Here is an 8,061-nt window from a genome sequence, read left to right on the forward strand (position 1 = left end):
GATATTGGCACGAACTTTGAACTCTTTGTATTATTTTGCATTTAATAGAAATAGCAAGAGAGCCCATGCGTTGCAACGGGAGAAAAAATGCTGAATTTATCGTATTTAGTAAAGATTTTTCAAAGAGTAGAGCGGTTCCCCATATCTTACGAAAAAAACATACCGCTTCCATGCCAAGTATGGGCAAATAGAGGCTAGACTTTTTTGTTTTTTTTGACACGTTTTTTACGGGTAAATAGAGGCTAGAGCTAATTATAATTGATCGCCTTTCTTTGTGAAATAGATGTATCATACTACATCTTTTTGGAGCATCTCATGTCAAATACATAATAAAGTCATTTGACTGAAACTTTCATCATAAAGTGAGGCTGGAGGAGCCAGGTCAAGAGAATCCCTGATAGCACTTGTACTGATCATCCATGACAATTCCATCCTTGAAAAAAATGCCAGTCCAAGGAACGACTACTCCCTTGTCTTCCTGTTGTGTTTAAGTTATAGCAACATGATTTCACCGAAATGGGATCCCCACCATCGGAGTCAAATTCATAGGAGACTCCAGTCTATGGTCTTAACCCGATTTATGGACTTTAATTTATATAAGTAAACGCAAAGTACTATTAGAGATAAGAAGCACAACACAAAGTATTCATGTCAAACAGTAAGCATGGAATATCTACATCTACTGGAATCTGATGTTGCAAAGAGCCTAAACTTCACAAACTGCAATCTTATTGAGTGACAATATCCCCACTTATTTGCCAAGTGATCCTCAATCAATTGTTGATTACAGTGTTATCATTACAAAAGGGGGTCCAAATCTCAATTATCAGGTGTACGCACTGAAGGAGTAAGCTAGAACAATGTCAATCTATAGATGAGTCAAATACTTCAGTTGTGCTAATTTCTCACACAGTTGTTAGAAGCATACGTTGGTGCTCTAGTTAAGATCCAAATTAGACATACCTTCATTTATTATCAAACCTGAAATGATCCCAAGTGCATTAGCAAACTATAGTACATAGCCGGCAGCTATAGAAAATTAATTACAGTTTGCAGCATAGGAAATCACAAGCTAGTACAGGCTAAATAAAAGATCTAAATTCGGATTGAATAAAATATTCGGTTAAAAGATGATGTTACACACTGAGATACAATACACCCCCCTTCTGTGCCCAGTATATACTTAATAATGCATACTGACATACATATATCTCTAGAAAAAGGCATACATAATCAGATCATTATAAGTCAAAACTATATCATCAGCCAGGTCTTGTAATTTTGTGCAAACACATGTGTAGATCAATACTGAATTTATCATAGATAGGAATAGAAATTCCATAGCATGCAAAGCTAGCAGCATGACCAACTTCATCGAGCAGAAAGAGAAGGGAAGAAGACGACAATTAGGAGGGCTGAGGCAACAGCGGCAACAGAGCATCATCCAGCGGAAGCAACACACATACCGGGAGCAGCAGCGTAGTTCACATCTTCAGGTTGTGGGGAACATCTTCATAGGCTCAAGCCAGAGTCGAGCATCCCACGCAGGTCTCCCAAAATCAATCTGTACAATTATGCATGCACAATTGGCATCATGTGGCCTCTAACCAGTACGCACGTCTCCAAAAACCATTCCCTAACAAGCACAATTGGCGTAATGTGACCTATGATTGCCATGCACTTCCACAACCAAGCATAATGCCAATGTAGCAGATCAAATAGAAAAACTTATAATCAGGGGTTCAATTAATCTCACATGTAGTAACCTAACAAGTACCAAGAAAAACAAATATTTTATGAACTTGCATTGCCCATACAAAAATTGATCACATGGATTAAAATGAAAATTTTAACTAACAAAGTCAAAGTCCTTGAAGTACCTAGAAATTAAGTACCACTTAGAAAGTATCTTAGGGAAGAATTAGCAAGCATACCTCGATGTGAACCCTTATTGGAGCAAGCGAACATAAATTAAATCCGTTGACGGCTCACTGCCGATAAATAAAATCACCCATATATTTAGTCTCTTCAAAGAACTACATCACTAAGAACACAAACTGAAGAGGACTCCAATACACCAAAATTATAGAGAACCTGCCTTTCCGATAGTCGAGCATCCAGTAGAATATCAAACTCCTCGTGTTGCCAATGCCAACTATAGTAGAAGTGGAACATGGAACTATATAAGTTACTTGTAACAAATATCTAAGCAAGATTAAATCCAAGATATGATCAACCTTGTCAAGATCTGAACTACAACACAACATTTGAAATAAAACACTTGTCAGATAATCACCATAAGAGCATGGCGATCAATACTATCTCATGACTAAGAGGCACGATTTATTTCTACTAATGTAAAGTGAAAATGGAAATATTGCAATGGCATTGGAAGAGAAGTCAAGAGATAAATTTAAGAAAAAGAAGCAAATTTGATACGTGTAGATGTACATATCATATATAGAGGTATTGGAAAGCATACAATATCTGAGTCTCAATACATCTTACTACATATGGCCAACACCAACTCATGCTACGGCATCAAGGCCATCTGCCTCCCAAAATAAATGTCAAGGAATGAAGTTATTGCACTTACATCTGCAAGAGAACCTTAAACAGTTAGCATTTTGATTATCGTCATACTGAACATACAGAAAATAAGAAGCTTGATGCTCACCAAAATGTATTCACTCCAATAGCTTTGCCGCAGACTTAAGGTGAAACCTGGACTATCATCCTTAATTACAGTGTGGATATAGATTTGTGTACCCTAAACAGCTTAATATGCAACTCGTTATTTCTGAAATTGGTATTTTTCAATGGTTTTTGGTATAACACAATACGACCCAGACCTGTTTTTCCTCATTGATTACAACTAACTGCAACATCATTAATTACTGCTAACTCAATAGTACAATTTGATCTGAGTATAGCTAATGAAAAGGTCGTCTACCATAAGCCAAGTCGCCAAGTTATACCTGTGTGAGTACATCCTGCAAATTAACAGAATGCCCGTGGGACATATGATCGAGTATGTATGCTCCACAACCTGAACATATAGCAATTAAGAAAAGATGTTAAATTACTGAAGAACATCATACGTGGTTCTGAATAAGCGACTTTCCATGTCGTCTACAACTCCAAACTCATTGAATCATTTGGTCGAGCAGCTAGAGAGCGAAAAGGAATTCCAGAGTGTAACTGTAATCCAGTAAGCACGGGAGTCTAGATGGATACCTTGACGCGTCGAGTAGATCGGCCTTAGAGGGGGGAGAGGCGGCATGGGCGTGTTGCATCATTGGAGTGCAGGAAGGTGGGTTCCAGGGATCGATCGATGTCAGTGTCTCCAGAGATGAGGCTGCCGCTTCTCTTCACGTTGAGGCTGCCGCCTCCACAGCATCCCTCGCCATCGCCGCCCTGATCGACTGCCTCGCTACCCTGCCGGAGACGTGAAAGTCAACCAATAGAAAAGGAAACTCACAAGGTGAATGAGGAGAGAAGCGGCAGCGGCGGCGAATTTGCCCCCAATCCCGCACCGCGCTCCCACCCTGTCCCCATCCTGGCAAACGAGCTCCCAGCCCATACCCCATCCCGGCGGCCAAGCTCCAGCACGTATGCCATCCCGGCGACCGTGCTCCCACGACCGGGACTGCATCCACGAAGACCATGAGGGGCGAATGAGGAGTAGAGCGGCGGCGGTGAAATTTCTCACGTCTGGCGAGAGACGTGATTGGGAGCGACGTGGGGGAGAATGGGGCGTGGGGGTCTGTTCGTGACTTCGTGGGTCGTGGGAACTTTGTTTCCGAACGTGGTTGGGGCCTGGAGGATCGGTGGGCTGGGCTGGAGAGAGGGTTGCACGAGGGAAAATAATTGGCCTTGGCTCGTTGCATGCGTGGGCTCGTACGAGGGGGTGGGAGAGGACCCCGTGATGGCTATCGTACGAGGTGCGGGATCGAACGAGGTGGTCGAACCATCACGACGTTCGGTTCCTCTTTAATAGTAGAGATAAATAGATCCCCATTCTAAATTCCGGATCCCCTCTTTTTCAAACCCTAGTTTCCTGCTCCCCTCGTCGCCGGACGTGTCCGAATTGGGCCGCACACGTCCGCCCGCCGCCGCTGACCAATGGGACGCCGCCACGTCAGCCCCACGGCGCCCCACATCGCCGCCTCCACCGCGGGCCAGTGAGCCCACGGCCGGCCCTCCCCGGCTCGTTTCCCTCGCCCGCGGCGACCCCGCGCGCCGAGCCGGCCACTGCCGCCATAGTTCGGCGATCTCCGGCCGCCCAGCCCGTCGCCCAAGTCCGGCGCCGCCCTGCCCCGACGAGCTCCCTCCGCGCCGGCTTCCGCGCCCGCCGTTCCGTGCTCCGGCGAGAGCCCCTGCCCCGGCGAGCTCCCTCCTCTCCGGCCGCCTCGTCCTTCTCCGGTGACTTCAACCCCGGCGAACCTTGGGAGGCATGTACGTGCTACAGTGCTCGAGATCCAGATCCTGATCCGTTTCCCGCGGGTTGACTTTTTCCTCCCGAAACCATAGCTAATTTGCATTTTTCCGCATGTCGTATCTCCGCATCCGTAGCTCCGATTTGTGCGTGTAGCATATCAAAATGTTCGCCTCAGAGACTACATCATTTCATCTCACTGCATCATTTTCATTTGAGCTCATCTTGATGCCCAAAATGCTGTTGGAAGAGGGCTATGTGGTTATATTGTCAGATCTGTTTCATCAAATAGTTATTTGTCATTTTTGCCATGTTTAATGTGTTCATGATATGCTCCTCAGCTCTACATGAGTTTTGTTATATGCCATGCCATCTTTACAGAGGTGCTTACCATCTATTTTTGTGATATGTGTGGTGACTAGAAAAAGCTTGCAAAGTAGTGCAATCGGTAATGCTGATTTCAGGGACTTAGAATTTCATAAAGTCCTTGATCTGATTTTGTCAATATGCCATATGTTCATGTTGTTTCCTAGTGATCTGTTCCTCTTTTGAGGATGATCAGTAAGGATGATTTGTTAACATTGTGGTGCTCTATTCATCCATGTCTTTGTTTGCATTTATGGAGCAACGTAGATTGAGTCAATCGAGCTCTACTTTTACTATTTTGTGAATCCTGGCAGTTTGTTGTCTTGTTAGCGATTTTGCCGAGGATGTTGCTATTGATCCGTGGATGCTATGTTGTTTTTCTTGCCATGTCTAGTTTCTATGCCATGTATTCTTGAAGGGTGTATGCTTAGTTTGTCATGCCATGCTCTGTAGTGAGTGCATCGAGCTCGTAAACATGCCTACTCGTTACCAGATTTGCATGCTCCAGTTTTTCACTAAGTCTGAGATCTATTTATGTTTTTGCCAATGTCACATGCTTGCAATTGTACTTTCTGATCCATTTTGGCTCAAGGTCACTAAAGGACATTTGTTAAGTGCTTTAAGTAGCTTCATGTCATGCCTTGATTTACCACGTTAAGGTCCTGTAGCATGTAGTTTTCATGCTCTAAAGTGTGCTACCTGATGTTAAATTCCAGACTTGTGTTAATTTCACTAAGTCTGAAACCTGTTATCATTTGCTCTTTTGCCATGCGTGTTTGAACCTGTTAATGGATGAATTGGCCATAGCTCAGTGTTCATCTTTTGTCAAGCGTCATGAGTGGATCTCTTCCATGTATTTTTTTTGTCATGTTTGAGTGATGTAGCATATTTATCTTGATGCATTTAGATGGCTACTTGCTGATAATCGCAGACCGGTGCCATATTTGTTTTGCTTGCCATTTCCAAACCGTGCATCCGATTCCGGTGATCTTGATATCGATTTCAACCGAAATCGCCTCACCTTTCCAGTGGAACTCTTGGATTTCCAAGTTGAGGCCAGGTTCAATCATTCCTTGTCAAATCTTGCATATGCATCCCATAGTGCATCCCGCATAGCATACCATGTTTGCATCATGTTGTTCGAGCATTGCACGTGGTTGATTGTGTTCCTTTTGCTTGTTTGTCTTGTTTGGGTAGATCCGGAAGATGAGTTCACTAACGAGGAACCCGTTGAGATTGCTTATGAGGATCAAGTATACTCTGACAACTTTGCAGGCAAGATGATCATACCCTCGAAATCACTTCTATCTTTGCTTGCTAGATGCTCGCTCTTTTGCCATGCCTATGCTACGATACCTACCACTTGCTTATCATTCCTCCCAAATTGCCATGTCAAACCTCTAACCCACCATGTCCTAGCAAACGTTGATTGGCTATGTTACCGCTTTGCTCAGCCCCTCTTATAGCGTTGCTAGTTGCAGGTGAAGATTGGAGATCATTCCTTGTTGGAACATTGTTTTTTGTTGGGATATCACTATATTATCTTGTTATCTTAATGCATATATATACTTGGTAAAGGGTGGAAGGCTCAGCCTTTTCCTAGTGTTTTGTTCCACTCTTGCCGCCCTAGTTTCCGTCATATCGGTGTTATGTTCTCGGATTTTGCGTTCCTTACGTGGTTGGGTGATAATGGGAACCCCTTGACAGTTCGCCTTGAATAAAACTCCTCCAGCAATGCCCAACCTTGGTTTTACCATTTGCCACCTAGCCTCTTTTTCCCTTGGGTTTCCGGAGCCCGAGGGTCATCTTTATTTAAACCCCCCGGGCCAGTGCTCCTCTGAGTGTTGGTCCACCTTGTCAGCCGCCGGTGGCCACCAGGGGAAACTCTGGGCTGGCCTACCGGAAGTTTGGACAATATGAGTGTGCCTGAGAACGAGATATGTGCAGCTCCTATCGGGATTTGTCGGCACATTCGGGCGGTGTTGCTGGACTAGTTTTACCATTGTCGAGGATGTCTTGTAGAACCGGGATACCGATTCTGATCGGAATGTCTCGGGAGAAGGAATATCCTTCGTTGACCGTGAGAGCTTGTGATGGGCTAAGTTGGGACTCCCCTGCAGGGATTTGAACTTTCGAAAGCCGTGCCCGCGGTTATGGGCATATGGGAATTTATTAATGTCCGGTTGTAGATAACATGAAACTTAACTTAATTAAAATGAATCAACCGCGTGTGTTACCGTGATGGTCTCTTCTCGGCGGAGTCCGGGAAGTGAACACGGTGTTGGAGTAATGTTTGACATAGGTTGTTCTAGGATCACTTCTTGATCATAGTTCTTCGTTCGTGCTTTGCTTTCTCTTCTCACTCTCTTTTGCGGACAGGATAGCCACCATATATGCTAGTCGCTTGCTGCAGCTCCACATATTACCTTGCCTTACCTATAAGCTTAAATAGTCTTGATCGTGAGGGTGCGAGATTGCTGAGTCCTCGTGACTCACAGTTTACTTCCAAACCAGATGCAGGGACCGATGATACCGTTCCAGACGATGCGCTTGAGCTCAAGCGGGAGTTCGACGAAGACTCTCGCCGTTACTATGTGTCTTTCCCAGATGATCAGTAGTGGTGCCCAGTTGGGGCGATCGAGGTCCATGTCGCATGTTGGGGTTGATCTTTTATTTTGGTACCGTAGTCGGACCATGAGTGTATTGGATGATTGTAATGTTATTCATGTATTTGTGTGACGTGGCGAGTGTAAGCCAACTATGTACCTTTACCCCCTTTTATCTATTTACATGGGTTGTTGTGAAGATTACCTTACTTGCGACATTGCTTTCAATGCGGTTATGCCTCTAAGTCGTGCTTCGACACGTAGGAGATATAGCCGCATCGAGGGCGTTACAAGTTGGTAATCAGAGCCTTCCCCGACCTTAGGAGCCCCCCTGCTTGATCGAATAGCTGGCTTGTTGAGTCTAGAAAAATGTTTTGAGTCATTTAGGATTATATATATCGGAGAGTTTAGGAATTCTTTTTACTCCCCAGTCCCTTCATCGCTCTGGTAAGGCATCCTGACGTAGAGTTTGACTCTTCTCTTCTGAAATTTCACTAAAAAAATTTAGGATCACGCTGGTATCTTGGAATCGTTCTGATCGATTTGTGACGAGAACATTGTTCTTGGTGCCTCCTATCATTTAGGGGTTGTGGCAGTGTCCCGGGGAGTTGAGCTCCGAGGTGTTGTCGTCACAATTTTATCATTGCAGTT

General features: G+C 44.4%; 1 long non-coding RNA gene across 10 annotated transcripts; it reads right to left on the reverse strand.

Moving 5' to 3' along the window:
* Positions 1–709: 709 nt before the first annotated feature.
* Positions 710–3,842, reverse strand: LOC125537242. 10 transcript variants are annotated; one of them, XR_007295720.1, is made up of 6 exons: positions 3,586–3,842; positions 3,238–3,438; positions 2,678–3,049; positions 2,483–2,598; positions 1,467–2,155; positions 710–981 (listed from the first exon to the last, which is right to left on the reverse strand). It is a non-coding gene; the product is annotated as an uncharacterized LOC125537242 (long non-coding RNA). The 10 variants fall into 10 exon arrangements; XR_007295722.1 differs by having other exon boundaries at positions 1,467–1,991; positions 2,095–2,155; positions 2,483–3,049; XR_007295721.1 differs by having other exon boundaries at positions 1,467–1,636; positions 1,935–1,991; positions 2,095–3,049.
* Between the last annotated feature and the right edge of the window lie 4,219 nt (positions 3,843–8,061).

This window comes from Triticum urartu, chromosome 2 (genome assembly GCF_003073215.2).
Source record: "Triticum urartu cultivar G1812 chromosome 2, Tu2.1, whole genome shotgun sequence".
In the NCBI taxonomy this organism is placed as follows: Eukaryota; Viridiplantae; Streptophyta; class Magnoliopsida; order Poales; family Poaceae; genus Triticum; species Triticum urartu.